Genomic DNA, 16535 nt, shown 5'->3' with positions numbered 1-16535 from the left:
TTCTTACCAGCTCTCTTGTGATCTGACACACACAACCACACACACACACACACACACACACACACACACACACAACCACACACACGTACACACACACACACAGAGTAAATTAGCTCTACTTAGCTCCACCTGTTTTCCAGGCTCAGAACTCAACTCTCTTTCACCTCTCTGCTCACAGAGAGCAGAACAGATGTGATTGCTGGAATACTCAGCACCCTTTCACATCAACTAATAAGCTAATTTTCACGACTGTCACTCAAAAACAATATATAAGGAAAGTTAATGAAGTCGTGTCCCTATTTTGAATAGACATAATAAATCTCAGGTCATTGAGTATTTCCTGAAAGAAAGAAAGATTGGACAACCTTCAAGAAACCTTCTGTAAAGCTGCACCCACAGATTTGATAGAGAAATAAGCACATCTAACCCTCTTACCTTTTCACTCAGAGGAATAGCATCATTGGGTACTGAATTGGACGAGGCCGTGTGTCGCTGATTATTATACAAAAACACAATTTAATAATAATTGATCATATTTATCGTGAAAATAACTTCTGATTTACAGAGTTTTATGATGGACAAACAGTTTTACTTGTCGCTCAGCAGTTTAGCAGAGTTAGCCGTACAGCTAGTTAGCTCAGTCAGCAGCTACAGCTAGCTATCCTATTTGCTGCTCAGGAGCTTCTGACGACTGTGAGGGGTAGAATTTACAGGAGGACCCAGCAGAGGCAGTCAGGCCTTCTCACTGCATGGCTAACTGAGCTAACTAGCTAATAGCAGCTTACGTTACAGTTGGCAGCAAACTGTAAATCAGTGAGAGTTCACGCAGAGCAGCTGGTAGACATCAGAGGGAAAACCAGAAGATATATCCTCCCTAAAATATGATCCAGTTCAAATCCTGGTCATAGCTGCTGTAAATCACCTTGGTAAGAGTAGACAGGCTGAGCAGATAGATAGACACGGCCATGTACTTTCTGGATGTGCTGTTCCTGAAGCACCAATAAATGTCAGATAGTCTTGAAGTATGAAACACATCAGAAGTGTTGTTCCATTTTAGAACTATATATATATATATATATATATATATATATATATATATATATATATATATATATATATATATATATATATATATATATATATATATATATATATATGTACTGTATAGTGTTAGCTCCCGAGCTTTACCCCTGTCCAGGAGGTATATAGTAATGGAAAAATATGACAAATAAGTGGCCACTTGGTTCAAGGAACACATTGTGTCATGTGACATTTGTCTTGTCTTTTTCTCTAGAATTTTCCACAGCAGCAGTTTTGTGATAGCGCTAGCTAATTACATTATCTTCGACTCATCTCTGCCTCCAGCCTTTTTGTAATTTGAAAAAGAATTGTGAGGTTGGGATATCTAGTAGGCTGAAACGGCTGTCGAGGCACCTACACACACTTCAGCTCTCTGTTCTACACCGACACAACTGAATGCACTTGGAGTATCTGTGACTCTAGTTGTTTGAATGCGTATTTGTGACAATGAGCAACTCTACCAAAGTTATGCTGCCATCAGAGGAGGTTTGCGGAGCTCAGCGGGGGAGGAATATGAGCACAGCCTCCACTTCAGTCAGAGAAACTCCTGACAAGTTTTTCTCTGCATGCTTGAGAAGCTTCGCAGCGTAGACGAACTTCAGTCACTTTGTGATGAACAAATTCGGTCATAGTTTGACATTTTGGGAAATATGCTTATTTGCTTTCTTATCGAGAGTTAGATGAGAAGATCAATACCACTCTTGTGTCTGTGCAGTGAATATGAAGCACAAGTCGCTGGATGGTTAGGCTGATCGCTGGCTTAGACTAGACTAGAAGCAGGAAGAAAACTCTCTTTAGCTCCCTAATTACTGTCCATTGTAACCAAGCTTCTCAGTCAAGAAATAGTCCGGCACATTTCACCAGTAAAACAACAACTATTGGTGAGCATTAGAAGTGATGGCAAGCCGGGTTGCTTTTAACTTTGGACAGAGCCAGATTGCTGTTTCCAGTCTTCTTGATGTGCTAAGCTAAGCTAAGCTAACCATCTGCTGGCTGTGGTTTCATATTCAACAGAGAGATATGTGATATTTGTGTTGGTTTTCTCATCAAACTGCCTGTTCAAACATGTGGACTCAAAGAAGCAAACTCTCTTTTTCCTCTCACAAGCCTGAAGACTGTGGGTGGGTTTTATTTAAACATGTCATTTACATACTTGTGAGTGAACATACATGTCCTCCCACTGGACCATTTCCAGGGTAATGTGTCCTCACGCATCGCTTTCAAGTCCTGATACTTTATTGAAGTTCCATCCCTGCCTTTGAATGGGGGAACCAGTAACGGCAACAATCACCTTTCCCCACATTTCTCACATTTTAGTTGGAGCCATCAGCTCAGCTGCTAAGAGCTGTGCTTTTCTTTCCTGAGACAATCAAAACAAGTATGATTCTCATTGTTTCCAGGTCATCGCTCCTGCAAGTCAGAGGATATTTGCATAGAGTTGAACCTTGCCCCGCCTCAACAGGTCAAGTCACTGGGCCACTTCAGAGTCTTAATTGGTGCGGCTATGAAACGATTTTATTCATAATTAATGGCAGTCTTCACCTCTATTGTTTGAGTACAAGAAAGCAAAATAAACTTCTAAAATATGAAAAAAAAAAAAAAAAACTAATTTGGTTTTAAGCAGTTTACACCAAATACTTTCTGATGGTGATTGTCGTTTTCTGTCTTGAGGAGAAAAATTGTGGCAATACATTTTTATGATAAAAGGAATAAGGTACAAAATTGCAGCCTTTAGCAATAACACAGCTCCAAAATATTGCTCTGATTGTATCAAACTCCTGAGACAGCCGATTGTTCTTATCCACAAATTGGGACTGGTTAAATCCCAAGGTTGTTTATAGTGTGTAGATCCAGAATCTCACGAGTGGGCTCTTTTGATTGTATCAAGCTAATGCCTCTACAGCGTCTCCCTTGAAGGTTTTTTTTATTTTTATTTTTTGGTCATTCATATAACAGAAAAGCTGTTTGTTCAGCACTTTGCACTCGCATGCTTCCACCCATAACCTGCTAATTGTTCTTTTCCTCTCTCATCACAAGTAATCAGTCTAAACTGTATAATTTAGGTGAGACTAGATTCTGTAAATGTTTGCAAACTTACTGACATGAGATATTTTTTTGCCCATCGGGGTTAAGTAACAGAAAAATAAACTCTCACTGGGGTTGTGTGAACTGTGATAATGGGTCTGATATGTAATTTCTGAGCAATTCAAATTCTTTACTTCTATCGGATCTGTTAAACACAGTGACACATTAATTCCACTTGGTGACATGTTCATTACTGTGTGAAACACTCTCCTAAATGAAATATTGGTGCCACCAAATTACACGAGCTTGCCACTAATGGGAAAATGTCAGGAGCAGAAAAAAAGAGCTCTTTGGGGGTTTTGACTTTAAACAACTCATTGCTCGGTTTAATTGCAGTGCGGTTTATAGCAAAGATTACTACTTTTAGAATTTGGCAGATTTTGCATAGCAGATATGACACGTGTACTCATAAGCCATTGAACTAGATATGCTGCTGCTTGTGCTGGGTAGATTTCAGTTTGATCTTGTGAAGTTACTTCTCTCGTTTTTTTGATGTCAGACACCAACTTTGACACAGTTTCAAATCAAACTCTGGCATGAGCGCAATCAGATGCTTTATTACAGTCCCGTGTAGCATCTGCAGGAAATAGGCCAGATGATTTTATTGAAGAAATATGTTTGTTTTTTTGTTTTTTTTTAAGTCAAGTTTGCATCATGAAAATAAGTGTCATTTTTAATGAGGTGCTTTTAAATCTATTTATATTCACACAACCTGCAAGGAAGTCACAGCATTGATACATATTTGTTTTAAAAACACAAAATCCAGGTCATGTTCAATAGTTTATCTGCATTGCTCTCACACATAGAGGATTTTTTTGCTGGTGGATGAAGGCGAATACAGTGGCAGAATAGGACATTGTCATTAGTTCACTCCTCTGGGAAAGCCTCACAGGGAAAAAGAAGGCTGAAGGTCATCGCACCAGCTTTTTTTTTTTTTTCTTCACCATGGGAGCGTCACACAGAGCTGCTTCCCCTCGGCTCTCTGCTGCTGGGCAGTCGTGGTGTAAATTATTGTGCTGAGTATAAATAGGCTGACAGTCTGGCAGGGCCAGGTGGTCTAATCTGCCAGTCGAGTGTCCTGCTCCCTGCCTGGCAAGGTGGCGTGGCGGTTGTTTGTCCCCACATTAACATTGGCCTCAGCACCCACAGATGGGCTGGTTCTTGTATATTGATGAAAAGATGGCCTCAGAGACACTTTTTAAACCTCTCATACACAAGAGACACTTGATGTTTCATTCATGAGGAAGGCATAATATGAAACATATGACAATGTGGCTTAAAATGACCCTAGGTCTTGATATTTTATTGAAATACAGTATTGAATGAAAACTCTGGCTGCATAGTGTTTTAATTAAATGCATTAATTGATTAAACTTTCATTGAATGATTTTAGCTTTTAAAATGTAAAAAAAAAAGAAAAAAAAAGGCGCTTGTTTGTGTGTGAGCATTTTAGTTTATTTGAATATTTTTGGGCTTTTGTCTGTCAGACAAAACAGACCATTTGTAGAAGTCACCAACAACAAGATGATTGATTATTTGAAAAATATGTTGCACATCAAGCAATTATGTCTGTAATAGTTAGTTGCAACCCTCCCCTGCTCTTGTTTCTCAAATCCAAATTGGTTTTTGATTCCCACTTTCAGTCCATGTTTCTGTTCTGCTTCAAATTCTTCTTTAAGGAGTGAAATTGTTTGTGCATTAAATTACGCCTTCTTGTATCCAATCTCCTGCCACCTGGAAACAACTGGCTGTTGAATATTCAGTGTAACAAGGTGTTTTCCCCCGGTGACAGTTCTGGAGCAGCAGCAGCAGCAGCAGCAGCAGCCATCATTACTGTGTCGTTACTACAACCTGTCAGCCACACCTTTTTTTAGTTTGGGGGGGTATTTTTTCTTCATGGTGCACAGTAATCATTACATGCATTTTAACCAAGCTTGACTTTCTCTGTGAAATATTTAGGAGGTTTTTGTTAGCATTTGTTTTTTTTCGGCCTCTGGTTGTTTTGTTTGGCATGTAAAGTACCAGTTGTTGAGCTAATAATGCTGTAGAACAAAGTCTTTCTGTGCTTTACAACACCATCTCAGTCCAACTTTTACTCCTCATTTCGCCTTGTCCCTATGTTGCCTGTCTCCATCTCCTCCGTCATCACTTTCCCCCCCATCTTCAGTCGTTTCCCATCAGAGGTGCCAACATGTCACCAGCAGCGCTTAAGTCTAATGGCTACGGGGACATTTTCTTTGACACCTGCAGCAAACATGAAGCCTGCTGGGCTGCTGGGAGAACAGAGGGAGGTTTATCTGGGATGGCAGGCCTTGCCTCCATCACCATGCCAATAGAGACGGCAGCACAGAGCTTGGCGCTTCACAGCCCGATAAGGCCCCCAGACAAAGAGGAATTGCAGCTAGACCCCACTCAGTACAATGGAAGGGTTGTTAATGTTGCTAATAACCCCTGACAGTTTGCTCTAGTTAGATACTTTACTTTTAGCCTCCGAGTTAGTCGTTTGAATAAGTTACAGGTGTTAAAGCTGGAGGTGTTTATTAGACAATATTTAGTTCCTCAAAGAATCCATTAAGTTGGTGGAAAATGTTTCTGTGTTAGCTAAATTTACATTGTGGTATTGTTGAGTTGTGTCTCATTTTCTGAGGGCTGGTACACTGAACATGTACAGATTAGTAGACTGAATATGCCGTACATAGTAATCATGTGTTAAACTATGTGTAGGAGATGACTGTGCTTACATTGCTCTGTCAGGCACTGAGGTCAAAAGGCTATAGACATAACTGGCAAGATGTTTTTTTGCAGTTACATGAAATGCCTAATCAGACTGGTGTTTTACTATGACATCTTATTAATGATTAATTATTAAATACATGTAACATGGCTAGAAATCATGCTTCAGTTTTTTCTTTGGGTTTTTCTCATGTTTATTTAATTTCCAATTAGTAGGTCAAGAAACCTCAAAGACAAACTTTATGCTTAACTGATTTCTAAAGCTGAATCTATAATCCTGTTTATTTGGACCATGTTTGCGTGGGACAATAAAGGAATACTGATTCTGATTATTTTCCTTATCAACGTGACTACAGCAGTGATATAGATTTGACCTCAAATTTCAGATGTTATGCACAGTCAAGTATTCTGGCTGTGTTGGCTGAATAACCACCTGCACAAGTAATGTTAATTCACGAATGATCGCAAGATCAAACTGACAAATGACAGGAGGTGAACATTTCCTTTGTGTTTGTGGTGAAATCACAAACACCTTAGGTTGGTCAACCTACTCATGAAGTTTCTGCCAAGCATCTATATATTTAACTTCATATTCGATATGTTGAAATGTTAAATTTCTTCATGTTGAAACTTCTCTTTGACTCTTTATGTTCAAAAATGTGCTTAAGGTCTGGTTTTGGCACAAAAAACGATTGGGTAGAGTTAGAAAAAGATCATATTTTGGCTTAGCTGGTTCTGTCGTCACTAACACGTCTGGAAAGTGTTTTGGTTTTCGTAAAAGATATTAAGTTGTTTTGCACTTACACATGTTGAAATGTTATCTTGAACAGTGATCTCTTACTTGACAGCTGCTTCACATAGCTGTCATTGATTGCAGCCAATATTGACTAAAATAACTGAAGTATTTCTTTAACTCCTAGTAGCAATGAATGATAGCAAAGCAACACTTATGTTGACAGGCACAGTAGCCAGTGCCTTCATAGATCTTGTGTTCACAGTGTTGTTATGCACCCTCACAAGTCCTTGTGGGATGCAGCCAAAGCCAGAACTCTATATTTGGGAAGCTTTGTTTGGTAAAATCTGGCAGGCAAACTTAAATCAACCCGCCACAAGATGCCCGGCCCAATCCGGTCAGTCACCATGATTATAAAGAGTGGATTTAACTCCCAACGTTAGCATGTGACCAAGTTTTTTTGCGTTTTACTACACATTTTGTTCTCTCAGATGGAAAGTAATAGTTATACAGCCACGAGCAAAAGATTTTTATCCACAAAAAGTGTTTTTCCTGACTGGGTTAAACTTTTCTAGAAAGTGTGGTCCGTCTATCACCTTCTTACTCTGGGATAGTGAACGGGTAATCTATTATTGGTAGTTATTGTATTACACAGTATTACTTTGCCAATGCAGTGGCATTGAAGAGAGCAAGCAATTCACTCAGATTCCTTGACGGAAACTCATTTGGCATGGGTCACCTTATGTGACCAGAGTGTTTTCTAAAAGCAAAAAGAGAAAATAGAGCCATTCGGATCATCCATTTTTTTTTTTTTTTTACCCCCATTTTTATTTATTGTGTGTGTCGGCATAAGTGTTTGTGCTTGTCTGGCAAGAAATTAACTTTGTCACAGTGGCCCCAGACAATAGCAGGCAGAAATTGCTGAGCCTGATGTTGCACTCTGGGAACAGTAAAGTCATTACGCTCCAGCAGACCACTTAATAGCTTTGGCTGATTCAGAGTTTGGAAATCCATCAGTCAATTGGGCCAGACAGAGATGAGCAGTCGTCTGAGTTTCGGGTATGCTTGGTATGTAAGGGAACAGGTAGCAGGACAATGGAGCCTCTCTCATTATGAGCTCCAGTTATATAGATACAACTAATGTCTGTTTTTTTTTAAAAACTACATAACGGCCAATAATGATTTGAACCAACAGATGAGCAGTAGGAGTGACAATAGGTTGCTTTTTTGTGTGGTGTGCCATGTTATAAGACAACCACATAGCTGTTACATTTGTATTTTAGTCAGTTTTTTTATTGCATGTGGCAGCTTTTAGTCCTACATTTGATTACAAACAAGATGAGTTCAGTGAATTTATGACCAATTACAGTGCTGAAACCTGACTTTGTTCAGAGCCGTGTTTCTGATTTTGTGTGCCGCTACATTGACCTGCAGGTCTCCTTGGAGGACTGTTGATCTTCCCACACAGAAACAGGTACAAAAAAAGGCTACGCACAAGGTTTTTGATTCAGTGTATGTACTATCAATGAAAAAGGAAAAAAGACAGCAATGGCCATTTGTTCAAAGTCAAAAAACAAGTTCCTGACACTTGCATTTTGCCACTTGTTTCATAACTTTACCTTAAAAGTAAGGACAGTTCCACTGATTTTACACGTCAAAGTGTGTTTACTGGTCTTGGAGAGTTCTTCTGTTTGAGTGAAAAAAGGATGTATAAAGCCTTTTGTGGCTCCAGAAGGAGCTGTGTGAAAAGCTATACATTCCCTGAAGAAGTAATATCACTTGTTTGACAGTTTGAAACTGACCCAAAAAAAAAGAAAAGAAAATGTAGTTGTGGAGTTAGAAAGAAGTGAGCCTACCAGACCTTTCCATCCCACTCCTCGACTCTAGTACCACACCTGAACTGTCAGAGGTCAATCCAGTGACCGACGTCAGCAACTTTGTTTGACATTAGAAAGCGTGAAACCACTGGATATGTTTAAGCAGACCTAGGGACAATTTCCAGCCGTGTCTGTGGCAACAAAACCAGATGTTTTTACCAAGATCTTCTCCGGTTGTGGTTATTGTGACCAAAACTGTCATCTTTTCCTGAGCAAAGCCAAACGTTACCAAACCTAACTAGACCATTAGCATGGCGCTGTCTCAACCAAATAAAAAATGAAAATTGGACCTAAACAAACCTAAAGTTATAACATATACAAGAAATGTACATCTGTGGTTTGCAGAAACATACACTGCCAACATCTATTGTGGTGATTGTGTTGCGTTAAAATATAACAAGCAAACAAAGCGTTGATTGATTTCTATCTGTTGGTTGATCATCGTGCGTCCAACAGTAGTATGCAGTGAAGTAGCTTTGAGTGTTTTACAAAACCTTTTCCGCTTAAATCTGTGCTGTGAGCACATGTTTCATCTCAGCTCTGAATTTTTAATAAGTTATGTCAAGATTTTGCTAAAACAAACCGACCCATGTATAATTAAGAATTCCAACCCCATGCGTTGTGTAGCAGACGTCTTGTCATCATGTGGGCAGCAGGGCAGACAACCTGCTCCCGGGTGTCAGTTTGTAAGGAATTGCTTGTCAGTCTCCCGGACTCCCAGTGAACCTCAGTGTCAGCACTCTGATCCGACTGGTTAGGATTGTAGACACCTCGCCACCAATGAAGTAAATGACCTTAGGTAGCTTAATCAACTGTGATAATGGTGCCGGCCAATATGAGGGAATTGGTATTCGCTGTGTCTCGCAATTAATTATTTTTTACTTTGCCTCAAGGTACGGCTTGGTTTGATTGAGAGAATTACTGCAGCAGAATAAATGTTGTAGAAGAAGTTCAACTGTTGGTGCCATAGCAGCAGCTTTAAACAGTCCAATAATTTAGTGCCACTGTTTCATTTGTACTTCATACTTTTTAACTGTGAGAGTGCTTTACAGAGGCTTAGAAAGATGATCTAAAGTATATTAATGTAAGCAGAGATATTGAGGGCTAAGCATTAAAGATTGAATAGATGCAAAAGTTCTGGTGCTTTCTGGAATAATTTTCAATTCCGAAGACTTCATAAAATGTTCATATGTTAAGAAAATGTTATTCCAGGTTTATAATGTCCTGATTTAAAATGTAAAAAGAGGTGTGATGTCTGTGTTTTTGCTTAATTATTTTTGATAACTCTGTGTTGTTATTGATGTCTGTTGTAGACGTCAGTAAATGCAGCTATTCTTTTGAAAGCTGTGAATTGTAGTACTGAAACTTCTTAAATCCTTTCTGTTTCTTTCTGCTCTCGCTTTGTTATAGTAGGTGGCAGAAATAAACCTTAACGCGAGTTGACAACCGCCATACAACGGAACAAGAAGGAGAAAAAAGTGTTATGGATCTGCTGTGTGGCCTCTTCTCATTGATTTACTAATGACATCCACGGTTACAGAGGTATCTACCCTACACTTGTATATTTGACAGCTATGTATTTGACAAAATACACACAATAAATGAAGCTGAGATTAATTTGACGACCGTCTTATTTTTTACGAATATCTCCAGGAGTCATGATAATGTCATTATATGTCATATTATGTTATTGCAAAATCTCGCTGGTTCAAAGGACAAAGGAGAAACAATCGTCCAGTGAAAATCTGATATCACTCTAATGATAGACAAAAAAAAAAAGACTCTAATTAATCATCAAACAAATTGTGAATCTTTAATGCAAGTAATTATAAGTTGCAGCCTTAGTAAATTGCAGCCTCATTTTCCAGAGTTTATCCTGCATCCTAAAACCCTATCTCTCTCGATGTTTAATTGTCGGTCTACTACACAGTTTCTCTTTACTCCTAAGCAGCTCATACCTCTTATCAGAGGCGGCTTCAGTGTTGAGACAAGGTAATTAGCTGTTGGGAGAGGAGCCTGCATTGAGGAACAGAACAGACTCATCTGCTTTTCAATCACAGGCTCTGCACTCTGGTCCGGGCCTGGAGAGAACACAATGAGCCAGCTGAATGAGGACGCCTCATCATGATAGTATTACTTCATTATTACTTTGAGTGACAGCCAAATTTGTATTCCTTTTAATTGTGGATCCTAGCAACATGGAATACATACACTTAAGCACCAGTCGACAAAGGACTTTGAATATTTCCTTAGTTCTTCACGCAGCGTTCTCTTAGTCCGTCTGCTGGCACCGGCAGAAATAAAAATCTGTTCAAAGAGAGACAGATGTTGCACACTCAGGTTTAATTGCATGACAGGTAATTAAGGACGCAGATGATTAATCCTATTTTTGCTTAACTTAAATGTTAGCTTGGCAACGTATGACCAATCTTACATAGAGAAAATTGTGGTGCCGTTACATGTCTTGCACGGCTCAGGATGAATTCCACTCCCTGTGGTCACTGATTCACAGCACCCCCCCACCCTCCACACGCAATGTTTGTTGTAATACCAGGCAACACCTCCCTCGGGTCAGTGAGTGTTTTCAGTTGCCTTTAAAACATTTCGGTCACGGGCGTCCTCGCTACAGAGAAAACCAGCGTCTTTGAGGAGCTATCAGAGGTTTCCAAAATATTTTTTCACAGCTCAGTTTCCTGTTGTGACTGGGAACGGGTTGTCTGTAATTTAAATATTTGGAATATAATTCTCTTCGGATGAGATGTCATTTTTATTTCTTTGCCACTTTCCCTTCATGGGTAATTTCTGGCTTGATATGAGTTTAATATTTTATTGCAGGTCTAACCGAGGAGTTGGTTAAAGACAAGGGTTGTCTGCCTGTAGTATCAGCCTCCCTGTCTCATCCTCTCCCCTCCGTACCAGTGCTTCACCCTGCACTCCTTCCTTTCTTCCCTGACTTAAGCACTTGTGACAGGGAGAGCTGAGCCCCATCTACCCCTTCACATGCCCGACCGCTTTTTCAACCTTTTATTTACCAAGGGCTGGTTGACTCAACACCTCTGCTCTTTTCCAGGAATACCCTGCTACCACATTCACCCAGTTCTCCACATTTAAACTAGGAATGGGCCATGTGTTTTAATCAAGACTGTTGTTCAGTTCAACCAGACTTAGGAGGATATTTCCTCGTTTAAAGGCCACAGTTGTAACAGGATGGAGACTGAAGATAATTACAAAGACCTTAAAAACAGCACAGCAAGGTTCCTTTTTATTGCCGTGTGTAGTAATCAGTCATTTACTCTTAATATTCTCATGAGATTCCCTCTTTGTTATACTTTGCCTAATTACCATAATAAAGTAACAGCACGCACATGATTTTTTTGCCCCTTTTAGATTTTTCTCAGAGGGAAAATAATACATACAGTAATACTTTGGCCACCTAAACGCTGGTCCCTGCCTCTCTAAAAGATATTAAATCCTGCTTATTTTCCCCTCACTTTTTGAAAGAGAAATTCACTTTTTGTTTGTTTTGGCACCAACAAATGATATCCTGGGCAGCAGCTCACTGTGTCTGTGAGCGAGAGAGGGAGAAAATGATTTCCCCAACCTCCGTCATTGGCTGCGAACGCAACGTCTGCACGTGTCTACGGCTGTTGAACAACACACACTGGCTCCCTGCCCACTCGTAAATTACGGCGCGAAAGTCTCTCCCAAGACTGCCTTTCGTGAAACAGTTCACTCAGTGCGGTCGTTTCCCATAACCAGCAGCACGGCTGTCAGTTAACTGAGTTTTGCGGCTCAGAGACCAGGACTTCGTTTAATATTTTTGAAAATCGTCCGGGCTGGGTTCATTAGATTCTATATTGACTGTGTTTTGTTGCATGTAGAACGGTTTTTCTTCACTTTGTGTTTGTCTGAAAGAGACTCCAGAGGGTCTCTCAACACCAGGATGTTAAGGGATCATGGCTGCTGTTGGAAGGTCAAAGGTTTCAACAAAAGCAATAAATTTATTATTTTTTTTATGACACCAGGGTTGTAAAACAAAATTGAGTTCAAGTGCCTTCATGCCAAATAAGAGAAGAAAATATTTGAGGAGGAAACAGGCTGCTGTGATATCCAGTATGTAACATTTATGCATTAAAATGTCAAACGCAGAGAAATCAAGAAATAATTTTACTTACAGTAATGCTGCATTTTATCTGGTCACTCGTTGTAATAACTTCTGGGGAAACATCAGATGATACATCAGAGAGTGAGGAAGGAAGTCGGCGAGAATGATTCAACGAAGTGCGAATTTAACTTTGACACGTTACCTTCTCCATGAATAATTCTACTTGAGTCGGACAGATTTTCATTGGCAGCGGTGGCTGTTAAACAATAACAACAAGACCTCGAATGATCCCACACTTTATCAGAACATCATCAAACTACGTCTTTTGTTTTCATACCTTTTGATTCAGAGACCAGCAGCTGCAAAAATGTCATACTATGCATTTAAACTGGATTCATTGCACCGGACAATGAGGGTTTTGTTTTCATCTGTGTCCATTTATTTGTTTGTTGGTTGGTTTGTCAGAAGAATCACACGGAAACTTATTGAACAGATTTCCACAGAAGTTGGATTGAGGATGATATTAAACCGGACTTTAATTAAAGGGGACTGTTCTCACCTGCTCTTCATCCCTCTCTATGTTGGGCTGCTGGTTGGATAAAACAAAACATTTGATGACATCGCCTTAGATGTTTTTCACCGCTTCAAAGGCATGGTTACATGAAAATGACTTGAGGGTAGTGATGATGACTCTTTATTCACCATGAGGCCACAGAATGGCTTCACAGGCTTGTATGCACAGTAAGTGTGGTGCAACTCTTAAAGATATAAATTACACCAAAGCTGCAGGCCTTGTGTCAACCCTTTCCATATACCAAAGATGCAGTTTCATTTCTTTGAGGTTGTGGATGTGTTTATTTGAGTAACACATTTTACTGCATCCCTCACACTCAGAGGCTCGTTTCCTGTCTTTGGGTGATAGAACGTGGTGCTGTCGGTCCTCTGGCTACGTCTGTTAACATTGCAGAAAGCTGTTTTCCTGCTCAACATCAGAGTGTTCAGGCTGGGCCATGTCTAAACGATGGGAGATGCAGCCCACTTGTAACCAGTTCCTCTTTGATCGTTGCCTGGTGGAGAACAGTGGACACTTCCACTTTCCCTCCCTGTCCTCTCTCTGCCCTCTGGCTGTCTTTCACTTCCAGAGTACTGTAAATCTGTTGAATGTTGCAGCATTTTTTTTTTTTCGAGAGAGATTAAAGTTAAATCTGTAATGTAACATTCACGCAACTACGCAAACACATCATCAGTTGGTGGAAACGCTATATGGATGATTTATAGCACACATACTTATTCTGTTGCCCCGTTTTTATCACTCACTGCTGAATGGAGTGAATGTTTTTTAAAATTGTTTGCATAAACTGTTTCTGGATCAGTTCACTATCTGAATGAAATGATTTGAACATTTATGACAGAGAAAGATCTACGACCACATCTTGGAGAAATATACCCGCGGGGCACAGATGACTGCTTTAGTGTTTTCCTCTGTATTTGTTTTTTAAATTTATTTATGACTGTTTTTTTTGTTGGTTTTTTTTTTGCATCTTGGCCTCACACACACTGCAGCATCGTGATGCTGCCCGTCTCTGCAGCATGTTTGTTTCCCAGTGTGTAGGAAAGCTTGACAGACTGTCATCTCTTCAACATGTCAGTGGGGGCTCATTAACAAACAAACACTGAACCACATGATTGCGTGTTTGTGATGGTGTGGGAAGAGCTGTATTTTTAGCATTACACTATGTATCAATTTTTATGGTGTGCATCGTGAAAATTAACTATATTTTCAAGTGTGTGTGCAGTTTTTCTAAATTTGATGACAGAAATAGGCTCATTTTTTTTTTAAAATTGTGCTTTAAACATTAGCACTTTTCATAAAAGAGGAAAATCACACTGTAAAGGTTAGTTTAAGGAATGCCAGGGATCTGTTGATAATTATTTTACATACATGTAAAACACATAGTAACTTAATGCAGAATGTTTTAATAAAGGCAACATACTTCGAGCAGTATCATCCATTGGAAACCTTTTTGCAATCTTCACTGGGTCCCTTGGTAATGGAATTATAAAGCTTTGAGGATTACGTTTGTGATGTAGAACTGCAGCACTTACATTAATATTATGCAAAGCCTGTGTCATTGTGGGCATAATATGTTTACCTTGGCCGGTGCTCGATACGAATGTGTTTCGCGTTGTCTGTTGGAATGAGTTTATGGCCTCCCATTGCAAAAAAAATAAAAAAGGAAATGAATTTTAAAAGCTTTTCCTCAAGGCTTCAGAAATACAACAAACACAATAATAATCTGATAGTTGTTTATTTCTGTTTACATCCTTAAACGAGTGGGTAAATATTTGGAGAGTGCAGTTTTTCTCGGGGATAGAGCTTTAGGTAACAGAAAAGAATTATGCATGTATGCAGCAGTCAGGGGTTGACAGAAACACCCTATAGGAGGCAAAGCACTGAGTAACTACTATCATTTTATTGTTACTATTATTTTTTTTCCAAGAGGCATAATGGATTATCCACTGAGAACCATCACAGTTTCACAGGAGTAAATGCACATTATAAAGTGTCGTAGTCAGGTTGTGCTTTTTACCCTTCTTGATGTTGTGGACATATTTATATGATTTCCAGACAAATGTGAAAGCCTGCTGGCCTTCTTCTTTTTGTTGCCCCTGTGTGGGACGATGAGGTACTTTGTCACAGAGATAAGCACGCCGACTGAGGGACGGCTACAGAAAAGAAAAGGTACAGGAGAGCTGCTCGCGAAGCACCGATCAGTTCCTGTAAAGTTCGTACGATTAATCCAGCGCTGCAAATTGTTGCAGAGGGCGATTTGGTTCGCGCCGCTGTTTCCCTGCTGTCGAAAACAAAAGATGAATGGAGCTATCGCGGCTATTATGGGCTATCTACCTTCTCCATCACTATAGGGGCCGGTTGACTCTGATAATCCTCTCCTCACTGAGGGGCTCCTCTAAATCCCTGCTAGGCGCAGTGTCTGGCCTCGTGTGGCCGTCAACATGACTAATGTACTGAACTGTGTGTTAAAATACACATGAAAATACATCACACGAGGCTAAACACATTGTCTGGATGATGAATATCTGTACGAGATGCTGCACGGGAAACATCTAACGGCTTTTTGGAGCACTAGAAGTGACATTGTTTCCCGTTTGCTGTATTTACTTACAGTTAAACATGAACGGTCGTCAATAAAAATCGTCCATACAGTGGAGTTAAAACTCGACACCGCCAGTCATTAACCCTCGTGTCATGTTAAGCAACTTGTGCTGTACTAGCTATCTTAATGACTGTGTGTAACAAGTTGCATCTGCCACAAAGAAAATCTTATTTTTCATTTTAATAACATCTGTGGTTTTAGCAAGTGTGTCTGCATGAAACTCTCCACCTTTTGTTCTTTCTCTGAAGCTTGCACATGGCTGGTTTTTTTTTCTCTGCTACATTCATAATCATTAGTGTTCACATTCCCTCTAGTTAGCCACTCGAGCTTTTTTCCTCACTGTAGATGAGTATTTTAGAGCTGAATGTGTAGAAATGAAAAATGCTGGTAATAACAAATAAGATGGGGAACGTGGGTGCCTTAAGAGTGATGAATGCCATTTGTTGGTGTGCCCACAAAGGGACTTAAAAAACGGGTTTTCTTCGCTCTCCTCACCATTATTTCATTTTCCCAAATTAAAATAACTGTCATTATTCTTCTGGAGTTAAGGTTAATGCTATTCTGATGGTGAATAAGTAGCTTAATTTTCTGTCCTCGCAGTGGGAGTGAGTGCCTTTTTCCATTTTTTATTTTTATTTTTTTACGATTTTTACTAGTGGTTGCTGTTACTGTGGCGAATAGTCTGCTCACATTTTTAGCTGCTTCTCTGGCTCTCAGCGAACCACCATCCTTGGGTGCAAATGCCT

The 16535-nt window shown here is 39.7% G+C and overlaps 1 protein-coding gene across 7 annotated transcripts in view; it reads left to right on the top strand.

Moving 5' to 3' along the window:
• Positions 1-16535, top strand: part of enox2 (ecto-NOX disulfide-thiol exchanger 2) — a 186065-nt gene that overhangs the window by 18735 nt on the left and 150795 nt on the right. For 2 of the 7 annotated variants that reach the window (XM_037078218.1, XM_037078222.1), the window contains exon 3: positions 9919-10050. The exons of 4 other annotated variants lie outside the window; for them this stretch is intronic. The gene's annotated coding sequence lies outside the window, so the exon portion shown is untranslated. The remainder of the gene's footprint in view (positions 1-9918; positions 10051-16535) is intronic. One more of the 7 variants, XM_037078220.1, reaches the window with a different exon arrangement.

The sequence above is a fragment of the Acanthopagrus latus genome, chromosome 18 (genome assembly GCF_904848185.1).
Source record: "Acanthopagrus latus isolate v.2019 chromosome 18, fAcaLat1.1, whole genome shotgun sequence".
NCBI lineage: Eukaryota > Metazoa > Chordata > Actinopteri > Spariformes > Sparidae > Acanthopagrus > Acanthopagrus latus.
This window is presented reverse-complemented; position numbering and strand designations above follow the sequence as displayed.